Raw genomic sequence first — 13,605 nt, forward strand, 5'->3', positions numbered from 1 at the left:
GTCGTGCAACGCCCCGTTACTTACAAAGTGGTGGTACAATTTATCCGAATGAAGATGGGGGGCTCATCCACCACCTCGTCGCACACCTCGCCACGCTTCGACCCCCTCCCCCCGTTCTTTTTTCCCCCCACTGGGTCCAAGCGAGACCCGAGTCGCCGGTGGTCGGTCGATCGCTCTCGGTCCAGAGACCAGAAGCAAACAGCTTTCGTGGCAACCGCGAAGCGCCACGAAGGGAACCGGTTGGAGACGACAAGCGGCGGCGGCGGCGACGGCGGCGGCGGCCACGAGGAAATTGCAAGCTTACCGAGTAATGATGTTACCACCAACGCAAACCTAATTACAGGCCTAGACATTGCCAATCGGCCTGGCCCGGTCGCCGTCGTCGTTTGGGGGGTTCCAGTATCGCGGCTCGGCGTCCCGTTTTGGTAAATTGCAGGCAAATCGAGGTGTAGGAGACACATGAGCGATGAAAAGCAGTTTCGGGAAATTTGGCATCAAACTTTTTAACAGCGATTTAATTTTTGCAAAAAAGTTATCGCTTCGCCGTGTGTGTAAAGCTGGCGTATCATTTCGCAGAGAGAATTAATTAATTATATATATTATTAGTGCTCTGACTTTTTTATTTCTATTCATTTTAGTTCTACAGTTCTGGATAGAATAGACACAAAGTTCTGGCCGACATTTAAAGCGAGACAATGCTTGAAAAATAAAAAAAAATCAGACAACCGCGTTTATCGCTAAATACGATTGTAAAAACACGCAGTTAAGCGCGTATGCGAACAATGAGGTTTTATCCCGCAATTTTCGCATTATTGTATCTTCTAAAAAAAAAAAGTTCGCTAAAAACCATCGAGCACGCATCACATCTCGAATTCGCGAACAGGTCAACTTCGGTCTCGCGCAAAAAGCCCGCGTTCGCGGTCGTTTCGTCGCGTATCAGCGGCCGTAAATTATCCGGTCGGCTATAAAGTGACCGAAAACGAGGGAAAAAAACCAACAATTCTTCAACGCCGTTCTCTCGCGTTTGTCGGGTAAGGCCAATCGTCGATCTGCCTCTCCCGACTTTCCGCCTGGCGGGCTATTTCGGACAACGTCCGTCTCGCCGCGAATCACAATGTCGAGGGAAAGAGACACTGACCTCTCCACGCTGTGATAGCGCGCGCTACCGTTTTACGCAACACGCGTAGCGTAGCGCGTACGTCAGTTAGTCGGTCTCCGCTGACAAGCGGCGGGGAGGCATAAACGTCGTTAATCGACTTTAATACTGATTGTGAGTCACCTTGCCGAATTTCAAACTACTTACTTACACCGAGCTCGTTGTTGCCTGTACATAAATTAAAAGCGTATATATGCGAGGCAACGAGCAGCCTGCTGACCTGTGTGTAAAGTTAAAATTCTTATCTCGGGGAACATTTGGAGACAACTACCATCATTAACTGTTAATGGAATTCTAACGATCCCTAAATGCTTCAAATACTAACAGGATAAGATAACAGTTTCAAAAGCATGTGTTTTTAAATACACATAGATAGAAAATTGTTCCACGTGCTCATCTTTCGGTTTTATCTAAAAATAGCGCTTTGTTAAAATTTTTACGCGCGAAATCTTCCCCGAGTAACAAATGTGACGTTAATGATGCATCCGCCAAGACAGGCAACCAATTAAAATGAAATTAGATTTTAATAGGCCTCTGGATAACATGCTTTCGCTGTCTACGTGATTCTCTGTATAGAAAGACATACGATCGCACGTTCTCCTAGAGCGAGGAACAATACCTAAGCGCCATAAGCGCGTTTCGTTTTCAGATACACGGTCGTGCGAGAGGGATATACACATATGCGTACACATGCGAAACTGATTTCGTAGCAGCCGCGCGTTACGCCTTTATCGGGTTCTCGCGTATGCGCCGCGTGCGAAAATCGAGACGGCCATCGGCGTTAATGCAGACGCTCATGCATTATACATCCCCATGTTAATTGCATAACACGCTCTCTCTCTCTCCCTCTCCCTCTCTCTCTCTCTCTCTCTCTCTCTCTCTCTCTCTCTCTCTCTCTCTCTCTCGATAATGACGGGAATAAATGATATTTACAGCGGCGTCGGCGGACGCCGAGCGATTTTATCGCGCGAGGCAGCTTTCGCATAACTGACCTACGTCCATTTCGCCGGCCCTTGGCCGTGGTCATGCCGATGTACGCGCGCGCAACGACGGTACAACACAGAATTCCGCCCTTTCCGCTGGAAATCGCTGGAAAGGGATTACAGCGGACGGGAGGGACGCGAAACGGTACATCGACCTGTCTATCGGTCCTCGGTGCGCGACGATCTTGATCGCCATCAGGGCCCGGTATAACTCGCAGGAAATTGAATGGACGGACGGATGGGCCGCTTGAAAGTACTCTTCGAGGACTCTGGAGGGTTTCTCTCTCTCCCTCTTTCATTAGCCTTCTAAGTGTCAACTTCAATAAACTGAGGCGGAGTCCGTATTCCCGAAGCGACTTTAGCATCAAAATATGTAGGCGATAATAAAAGATTTTGTGTCCGGTTAATCACGAATCGGCAGTGTTCGCGGATTTTTCTAAATTTTGTTAATATCGCTAGTTTCAGGTTTCTCCCGCTATCCGAAAGTAGAATGTTTCTACGAAACCTTTCGTAAGCCGAAATGGCGTGAAGCAAACAAGCAATTACATTTTTTCATAAAAGCGACGGAATTCCTCGTCGGATTTCTTTCGGTTAGCGAAAACAGGTACTAACATAGGTCTTTCGTAAAAACTAAGTGGCGTAAAGCAAACTTTCGAAAAGCGGGAGATACCTGCAATTGTTGATACGTATAAGCTCTAAATATAATTATAGAAATACTTGTTTATAAATATTAAAGAAAAAGAGAAAAATAACAAATAATACCTATATTCTTCCGTATTTGTAAAGACTTACTCAGACTTTATTTATCGGTTATTTATCGGTTATTTATCGGTTTAATTTAACGATTTTAGTTGTTGCTAAATTAATATAAATTTTCAATGCTACATCTCGCGTTCGCATCGACTACGACTACGGCATTCGAGCAAGTACAACGGCCTCAAACAAGACGTTTCGCCGTGCCATACATAATTAGACTTCAACCGGTAATCGTCTCGAGGCTTTACATAATGTATTAGCGCGCGGCTCGATGTGTCCGGCGCGGCCGCGCGTACGTGCGAGTTAGCGAATTAACGTGACTCAAGCTGCATAAACGCTTGAAAAGGTGGCGAACGCTCTCGGCGGCGCGGCGGCGAAAATAGTCACACGTGCGATCGGCGCCGGGTAGCTTGGTGCGTACGCTCACGTGCATGAGAAAGCTCTGTTGGAATCCGTGAAGTCACGGACGCGCGAGATGAATGAAGTGCAGTTCGCCGTCGAATGCAGACCAATGCAGACACATTGGCAGGTGACACACTTTGCACGCACAATGTAACGCGGCGCGCAATATCACTACGCGAAACATCATTTTGATATTACCATTCGCATAGTCATCTGACTATAAATAGTCCTCGGCTACAATAATCCTCCGTAATTTCAATCTGATTATTATATATAATGTATTTTTTTTCGATTACAAGCCTTAAAATACAAGTTAAATAAAACTTTGTTACAAATACGAAAGATTTATCATATTATCTATCATCTCTCTTTCTTTAATATATCAAAGGAGGGTTTTGTTTAACATATTATTGACTTGAGGCGCATCAGCTCATCTTTTGCCTGAATGTTATTGACCGACGACGACACTCGTGTTTAGAGAGGCATACAGTCTAAGTCATCGTGCGCAGTTGTTAGACCTTAAAATTGACAAAGCTTTCATTATAGGATTTGTGACTTGCAATTTTTGCTAGCAGAGAATGGTTTGCTAGCAACTGAGCGTTCTGATGAATGCAGTCCCAAACCTGATCTTTTTTTTTTGCAGTTTTCAAAAGAGTTCCCTTTCCTTCCACAAAGAGATCCATCTTGCCGATTATCAGGTAAAATAAAGGAACACGTTCTAAAGAAAATCATATTCACAGGACATAAAGAAAAATTGTCATCGAAAAATGCAGAGTCTCTTCTTGAAAAGGAAAGTACAATAAAAGTGCTTTTAGAGTTTTCAAAAGAGTTCCCCTTCTTCCACAAAAATCCACCTTGCTGATTATCAGGTAAAATAAAGAAACATGTTTTAAAGAAAATAATATTTACAGGACTAAAGAAAAAATTGTCATCGAAAAATGTAAAATCTGCTCTTAAAAAGGAAAGCACAATGAAACTTTTAGAGTTTCTAAAAGAGTTTCTGCCTTCTTTCACAAATATCCATACTTTACCGATTATCAGGTAAAGTAAAGAAACACGTCTTAAAGAAAATAATATTCACAGGACTAAAGAAAAAATGTCATCAATGCAGAGTCTGCTCTTGAAAAGGAAAGCACAACATAAAACACGGTATATTTGTAATAGTTATTGCGTATCTCTCTATGAAAAATAACGGGCCACAAACATTTTTGTATAAAATAACCAGTTAAAATGTAGGCCCTGCGTTATATTGTTAAAGATTAATTTGAGGACGTATCACTGTTAATTGTTTTTCTTTTATAAATCATATAACGACGTATTTTGTCGTTATTCCGTCCATTAGGCCATAAGACAGTGTTTTCGATGCTACAATCTGTAAACAATTATCGTTCCGTCGAGTGGCAGCAATACCCTGGAGCAAGAAGGTAAATCTTTCCCTCGTCCTCATCCCTCCAGAAAGAAATCCATACGCGAGCACGTTGAAATTCGAGACTCATTCCGGGCCTGGATCCTTTTCGTCCTGCTTCGTCCTTCCTCCCTTTCTCGGTGACAATAGATCGCGGGACTTAGTCCAATATATATATCGCTGACCCTTGACACCGTCCCTCCCCCTCCGCTCTCCCCCCTCCCTGAACGGGCGAACAAAAATCACCCTCGGGCGGAAGATGACTGATTGGCAGTCCCTCCGGATCGAATGCGACTTTCGTTACCCCGCTTCTCCTCCGGAAAGCTGCCCTTTCATCTCGCGACCCTTCGCCTTTCCCCGCGCGCACGTTTAATGCGTGAGTGCAGGGGAAGGCAAACGCGACATATAGGTTTTCATTTGAAAGAGAGGTTGTATAGTGCCACAATAAAATCTTGTGGTAAAATCTCTCAACCTCTGTACAGAATGTCTCTCGATGTCACCGGCACTTAATTTAATGACAGCCCCTCTTTGCACGATAGCTTCTACTTTCTTTATCCTTCGACGTTCCTCGATGCAGGCAGACTTCTCTACCGCTGTAACTTTGGTATTTAGAATTTTCCGTAATTTCCCGGAAGCGTACTCTATTATCGGCGACATTGAAAAACGCGGCGAAAGCGTAAATTCGAAATGAAAGTTGAGGACTCGACATAAAAGCGGCGGTATCAACAATGGAAACATTTTATGAAAGGTTCTAAATACGTACGTATATGTGAAAAGTACGAGAAAGATATATTTTGTGTTCCTTTCAAATATCACCAATTTAAAATATTTTCTATATTCCTTTTGGGTATCGCCAATATATTGGCGACTCGATCATTTCATATTTTTTGTGCGAAATCTCTTCATTTTATGTATTATTCCTATAAAGAAATCACGAAGAATCAGCGAATACGAAGTAAATTCTCGTGCGACACGCTTGAGGAGAATCGCACGGAGCCGTTGGTGGCGGAAGAAAGAGATAGTAACTCGGAAGACCACGGGAGACTCACTTTCGGCGAATAACCGTTACGTCGATCGCACAGCGCTTCGCGCGTAACACACGGTTTACATATGCACACCCACGCGTACACGTATATCGACAAAAGCAGTGGGCGTACGCGGGATGTCCCACAAAAGCGCCTTCCTCAAATTATTGTAGAAATACAAAAAGTATGCCATCGAGGCTCAATAGCTTTACAATTGAAGATGAAAGAAATCAAATTAAGTAAAAAAAAAACATTATTTAATTAAGAGCATTGTGAGAATTAAAATGAATCACTTTTAATCTCTAAAACTATGCACCAATAACCGCGTTGTGCCCTTCAGTTGCCAAAATTTGTTGGTTTGTCAGCGAGAGTTCTAAGTTAGTCTCTCTTTTCATTTTAATTAAAAGTATCTTATCTTTGATAGTTTAGATTAGTTTTAGATAAACTTCATGACGTTCTAATTCTTATTTTTTGTTACTCGTGTTATTTTATTTCAGATCACATTTAGAAGGATATACACGTAATATAGAAATTCGATCGTCACTGCTAATCGCATCACGTTTACAATCAATAGATTATAAACGCGACACAGACACAGGACAGAGAAAGAGAAGAAGAGAGAAAGAGAGAGTGAAAGAAAAAGAGAGAAAGATGCGAGAATGCGAAACGGACATACTTGGCGGAATTACCGTGTACATCCGAGTTCACTGTACATCACGAGAGGCTCGTGGACTCTCAAGTATACGCGGGCCTATAACCTGTTATAACGGATGGAGACACGTTTCTTAGAAGAGGTCTACGTGCCCACGCGATTTCGCGTCTTCTCTCACGGGTGTCTCTCCACGGCACGGGTGCATAAGGTTTCGAGCCAAGAGGTGTTAATCCCGTTTTATAAAACAGCTGCCTCAATTCCCATCCGATTTAGCAAAACTGATTCCAACGGTTCGGCTTTAATTCAACTCAATTAAAACGAGATGATCGCAATCCGCTAATTTGCCGCTAATCAAATTTGAGTCGGCGCAATTTTCGGCGAATTTTATTCGCCCACGTCGCGGAGAGCGTGAAGTTGCAGACGCCCCCCGGGGAGTTGCAAACGCATCGTTGCACTTTTGGGACTTCCTGTTCTCCCAGCGCGGCGACTACACATCCGCGCGCGCGCGCGCGCGCGCGCGCCGCTTCCAATTTTCATCGCGGAATTCGGGATTCGGATGACCGGGATCGCGGACTATTTCGCGGAGCCTCGTGTCGGAATTCGCGTGGGTGGAGTTTCCGTAGTTTCGCGAGCGAGCGAGCGAGGGAGAGCGGGAGAGACCATCGCGTGATCGGACGTCGTTAAGATCCGATTTGAATATCCTTGGAAAGGGGTGAGAGGGACGGGTGGGCGAACGAGGGGGCCGGGGGTGTCGAAATGACCTCGAGAAGCTCCTCGTTTAAGCGTTTAATCGCCGTGCCTATTATCGGCTCTTCTTCTTCCCTTCGTTTATCCCCTTTATCGGTTCCTCTCTCCGCCGCCTCCTGTCTTCGTCTCAGAAAACATCGATATTTATTTCGCTCTCTGAACGTTTTTCTGCTCGGAAATCAGATTGGCGAATTGGCCGAGCTTTACGCGGACAAATTTTCCTGCAGTCATTTGTCAGATTGATTACTCCCAGAGAGAGTTATTAATCAATTCCACTCGCGCGCGCTTTTATCCGCGCGGCATTCATAAAGAACCGAATGGCAAATCGAAGAGAAATTGCACAGCCATCGTGTGAAGTTTGTATTGAGAGAATGTTTTACGCGTGCGTTATGAAAGTGCTAACGTTGCACAAGATCTTTTATAAAGGAATTTTCGCAGCGAGCTGCGCGAGTGTATTAGATACGTAATTACGTAATATTATTTATACGCATGCACCGTGAAACGTCTGAGGTTTGGCCTCCTTATGTTCTCCTCGACTTGAAAAATAGCGGATTGCTGCAGACTCGTCGAGGCGCGTTGCACGCGTCGCACTTGGCGGTCGTCGTGTTTACACGGAGGTTTCAACGAGGCAAGCGTAACGAATCTTCACGGCAAAATGTTGTGTTTGCCACGCGGTGCAATGTGACAGTCGTGCCCGTTGTCGCGAGATAAAGTGAAGTTTTCGCCAAAGACCGTAATCGCGACAATTTAGCGGGGGGGATGATGGTCCCGCGATAGGGCTCGCAAATTATCGCACGAACGGTTACTACTCCATAAAACGCGATCTCGATACTTTGGAAACGGGTCGTAAATATTTCACGAACGCCCCCCGGACGCGCGCGCGCGCGCGCTCGAAGAGGGAAAAGATTGTCGGCATTAACTCGCGCGCGCGTGTACATAAAGCATAAAGCAATAATAACGAAAAAGCCGAGAAAGTTGTACAATCGTCGCACAGACGTGCTGCAGACGTGCGAAAATGTATGCGAGAGCCGTGCAAACGCGAAGAATGCAGGACGATGCACATTTGGAAGAATAAAAAGTCTGAGAGAGAAATTGAAATGAATTTTCTGAAAGAATTCGTTGCTCGTAATTGAATATTGCATTAGTAATTTTTTTGTTACGTTGAATTGCGTTTATACATGGTGCTACGTTTCGATTCTTTGATGGTTGATTATTACAAAGTGTCTATGTTTATTGCGAATAGTAAATGCTAATTACATATTTGTCAAATGCTGATTAACGGCGCAAACGCGTAAAGATGATGAACAGCGCGATATTGATCATACATACTATAAATATTTATATCGCATGAATCTTTCTCTCATACATTCTAAATATATCTCGTGTGTATCGCAGATTGGATGCGGCAGGCGATTGCGATTTGCACACTCGATTTCGTGCAAAAAAGCAACATGTGTGACGGAAGTATTTTAAGAATATACGCGCGGCCACGATTAAAGGATTCATCGCGTTAATTATACTTCGGTCATTATGTATCCACGTTATTTATAAACCAGCTGTGTTTTTTCGCGCTAAAACGTAGAAAGAGAGAGGGGAAAAAATACGCAAGTGCGTGTCGAGAAAAAAAAAGAAGGAATTCTACCCCTTTCGTCGAGGTTGAGGTAGAAGTTATTCTCACTACCCCCCGGGGGAAAAAGAAGAATAACTTCGTTCGCTTGAAAATTGACCTGGCTGTCTCGGAGGCTCCCTCGAGCCTTCATGAAACGTACTGTCCATAATTAATGACACGCGAACGCGTAACGCAGTGGTGCGTTTACCGAAGTGAAATCACCCCCATCGGTGCATACTAAAAATTTGCGGTTTGGAAAAGCACGCCCCTTCATTTCGATCGGTGCGCAATATCGTGAAGCGTTCGTCTGGATATAAATCGATCGAAAAAAATGAGATTCTTTTTCACATCTTATTGTTAGATTAATCAGAAATCGTGTATACAAGAGTTATTTCAGTTTCGCTTGCTTCATTAGTTATAAGTATACATTCGGTGGGCGTTGAATAAAGTAACGCATCATTGACCAGACGGACGATCGGATTTTGGAATCAATCCAACGTCGAAACGTGCCGATTGGTGAAAAATCGGGTTGCGGGGGCCAATTTCGAGTACGAACCTCCTTCGCGAGGCGCTTGGTCGTTTCGTGCTGCTAGTTTCGTTTATTTTCGTCTCGCTTCGTCTTTATCTCTCTTCTTCCGTTATCCCGCTGGTCGCCTCCCTTGTGGCCTGCCAAATCCTGCAGTGCGCTCCGGGTACGACACACTAACCTTGTCTCGAACTCGACGCACTGGCGCGAAGAAACGAAGGGGGAGAAGACGGGGGAACAAAAGAACAGAATGCGGGAGGAGAGTGTCTCTCTCTTTTTCCCTCTCGGCTTCGTGGCTCCGAGATGGTTGGAGCTCTCTGCCTCTGTTCGAGCCTCTCGTCCTCGTCGAAGCTTCGAAACTTCGCGCAAGTTCATTATCGAAAAGAAACCTTGCCGGCGGCTCGCACTCGGCCACTTTGCCATGGCTAGGTGAGAAAGGAAGATAAAAAGCACATTAATTGCGTATTTTTGTACGATAACGTATAAAAACTTTAAAAAGTAGAAAACTTGTGTGCGCGCAGGACATTTTATCATTCGGAACGTCTTTGTATCAAAGAAATTTTTCTTGAAAGTATAAAATTTTATAATTTGGAACGCTTTACAGCAAAGAAATTTTTGTTACTGAACAAATCGCCTCGCAATTTGTTAAACAACTTGCAAGATGCTATTGCAAATTATCCTTTTAATCCTTTTATGTATATAAATATCTGCTGGTAGAAGTATAAATTCTATTTTATAAGCGCAGTTAAGATCTGTATCATGCCCGTTTCATGTGTACGACTTTCTGTCGACTTTTTAAATTTGCATATTATAATTATGCTATAATTATGATATTATTACGATAACATATATCCTTATTGCAACAATTAAAAGGCAAACAATTAATCCATGATAAAGTCGACGATAAACATCGAAGTAAGAATAATTAATTCAGGATGCGGGCGCGGCAATTACAACATCGATGCTTCAATATCACATTGCGGGGAAAGTCATGTATCATTTTTTTAACTGTAACTTATGCACATGCAGCTGTATTTCATGCGGGATTCACAGAAAAGAATCCCAACTGGATTACACGAGATAATATTTGACGTGTAATTTCGTTAACAATTTCGGGGGAAGATAAAACGCGACCGCCGTCGAGGCACGTCGTCCTCCGCGGGTCCGTACGCATTTCGAATTCGGAATTACGCCCGAAGTCGGGGACCCGGAAGATCGTAGATATTAGTCCCCGAGAGATCCCGGAATATCCTAAACGCCGAACGGCAATCTCGTCCGGCTGCTCTCGAAAGTGGAGCTCGAGACCGGGTACGCGTTTCTCACCGCGAGAGGCGGTATTATTTTTCACGTTGAAAATAAAAAGAAGGAAAAATAAGAAAGGAGGAGAAAGGAGAAAACCCAAATGGCACACGCACTCTGCAGTAAACGTGCGACAAATCAAGAACGCAAATTCTATCGCGCCGTTAAGTCTCGAATTGAGAGGTAAGCCGATAACTTCGTCATAAAATTATGAATTTCTCTGCCGAGAGTAGGTAATTTTTATGATCTCCAATCTGGAAATATTTCGCGCTATAAATAACTTTACCTGCTTCTAGTTCTATTTCTTTAATATACAAATAATGTACTTTCGTATGGAACTTCAATTTGAGGTTTGATTAGTGAAATATTCAACGTTGAATACTACAAGCTCTTTTTCTTACTGGAAAACGTAATGTATTGTAAAATCTATTATTACAATTGTGATCAACAGTCATGAGAATTCGCTACTTTAATTCACAGTACAGCGATTCCGAGTAAAACGTGAATGCTTTACGTATTTTCCTCGGAAACGCGGTGATGGAAAAAAAAGCTGAAGCTTCTTTCTTAAAACTAATGCTGGTGGAAGCAGAAAAAGGTCGGGGCTAGGCAGGAACAGCTGCACTCTCTTAAGACCGAACGGCGGAACCCAGCCGAAGGAGGGGGTGGCTTTATTGGTTTAGGGTAGCTGGAAAAGCCGCGGCGTGGCGGAGCATTTCGATTCCTCACCGGTTCAGAAAACGTGGTACAAAATTGTAAACCGGTAAGGTAGACGACGACAGACTCGTCGACCATTATGATCGATACGACGGCGGAGCCGTGTGTTTTACCGCGCCGAAATAACAACGGCCAAAAATCTTTCGTCAACTTCCCATACCTTCCGGGTTGAGTTTATCTAATATTTTAGAACCATTTTTTTCTCGCTTTCGTATTTATTTTTGTAGCGGGATTGTTTGATTGTCAACACGCAAGGCAAACACGACGAACAAATATCGATTTTAAAAAGAAAATGTATAAATTTCAAGTATTTTTCTTAAAACGTTTCTTTCCATAGGATCAGTATTTTAATAGAAACGTGTTACGTATGGTTATATACGCTGTAAATAGCTGTTGATTATAATTATTAAATAAATGGTAAAAGGGTATAACATATTAAAATGCCAATCGCTCGCACAAGCCAAATAAAATACGAAAATACGCTTACTTTTGCACCATGCCATAGACGGTTCGAAGGAGACGAACTCTTCGGCTTTGTACACCCTTTATGGCGTGCAATCGATCGATGAAATAGCTTGCGACGACCTTTCGAAATGGCTCACCCTTCTCGGAAACAGCTGGCTCCCGTCATCCATCAACGCAGGGTGGAAAACGCGAAAAAGTTCACGGGAAAACGATGTAAACGAGGAATTTCACGAGCGCCGTAAACGATTGTCTTCAAATCAAAAGCTGCTCGATGCCCCAAATTCCTGTCTCAACCATCAAGCTAGTTATTCCAAACTTTAAGCGTTGTACGAGTACATCCAAAACTTTCTGCCGGTTTCAACTGTCAATAGCGATCGTGAGCACTTTCGAAATTCACAAGCTTCCGGCGCAATTCAATCGCACGTGCGACCGGTCGGGCATCAGCCAGGAAGTAATCCACGTTGGGATTAGTTTACAGCGAGAGAACAACGTGTTGTGCGTTCTTCGCGGTAAGAGCTTCGACGATTCACTCACGTGCACAGGAAAACTTCCGAGGAAAACTTTGCACGGCGCGCGTAATATAAAATGCAGTATATAGTTCGCCGGTATGATCGAAGCGTGTTCGAACGCTATACGAGGGCCGGGTGAGCCGTAAAGAGGGAGAGAAAGAGAGCTCGTAGACTCTCGCGCGTATAGTGTGCTATATCTATCCAGTGGCCCGGCACGGAGAAGACTGGAATGAAAACCGAATTGTAGGGGTCTCTACACGGTGCATACGTGTTGGGGTGAGAGAGAGAGAAAGAAAAGGAGAAAGAGAAAGAAGGAAAGAGAGAAAGCGGAGGGTTTAGGTACGAAGGGCGGGGAAAGGGGGTTTTACTCGACAGGGATGGCGATGACCGGAGGGTCGGTTTATCCTGGCCGGAGATCCCATAGGATGGGATGGCTCCCTTCCCCCCACCCCTCCCCCTCCCTCCCTCCTGCCACTTCGTCGCGTCACGTCGTCGACCGACAGTCTGGTTCGCGTTGAGTCACTGTGTATGCACGCGCGCACAGCTCAGGTAGAGGAGCCTATATACGCGCGCGACGGGCGAACGAACTCGTCTCCCCAACCTCGGCCTCATTGAAAATGTGGGTCCGGGTGCAAGAATGCGCGCCTTGCACGTGGGTCGTTCACTTATGCGAGAATGTCGCGGTCGCTGATAATCTCCATGTTGACGCAATCCGGGGGGGGGGGAGATTAATTTCGCGCCACGAGACTCGTCGGATATATTTTCCAAGCATGTTAGAATATAAGATAATTTATATTAACCGATTACTTGTGACACGCTAATCGCGCTCCCACATAATGCACAAAATGGCAAAATTAAAACATAGAAATCCGGAGGGAATTAATTCCGCGCCACGAGACTCTTTGGATATATTTTCCAAGTATGTTGGAATATAACAAACGTCGATAATTTAGATTAACTAATTACTTGTGAGACACGCTAATCGTGCTCCCACGTGATGCACAAAAGGATAAAATTGAAACATAAGAAAAAAACTACAAGAAAAAAACCATGCATTCAATAACACAACAGTATTAATGAAACTGCAGATAACATTTTATTAAAACAAGAGCGCGACGTATTTGTTTCATTAATACTGTTTTTGAATTAAAAAGATTATTTGCGATGAAAACATAGACAGGAATGAATAAACAGACAAGGGAAAAAGCGAAATTAATTTTCGTTAAATTTCCATAGAGAAACGATTTAAATAACGACGATTGTTAAGTACGTGGATAAATGCATACGCGGATAAGGTGCGTCGGGCATTCAATTCAGAGTTAGCGCGATGTAGCACGCTTTGCGGAAGTACTTGGGC

General features: G+C 43.9%; 1 protein-coding gene across 1 annotated transcript in view; it reads right to left on the reverse strand.

Annotated features, from left to right (window-relative positions):
* Jing (AE binding protein 2 jing) overlaps positions 1 to 13,605 on the reverse strand; it is a 92,280-nt gene that overhangs the window by 15,004 nt on the left and 63,671 nt on the right. The window lies entirely within an intron of this gene.

The sequence above is a fragment of the Temnothorax nylanderi genome, unplaced genomic scaffold (assembly GCF_030848795.1).
Source record: "Temnothorax nylanderi isolate EJ_2023f unplaced genomic scaffold, tnyl_v1.0 TNYL_tig0123_pilon, whole genome shotgun sequence".
In the NCBI taxonomy this organism is placed as follows: domain Eukaryota; kingdom Metazoa; phylum Arthropoda; class Insecta; order Hymenoptera; family Formicidae; genus Temnothorax; species Temnothorax nylanderi.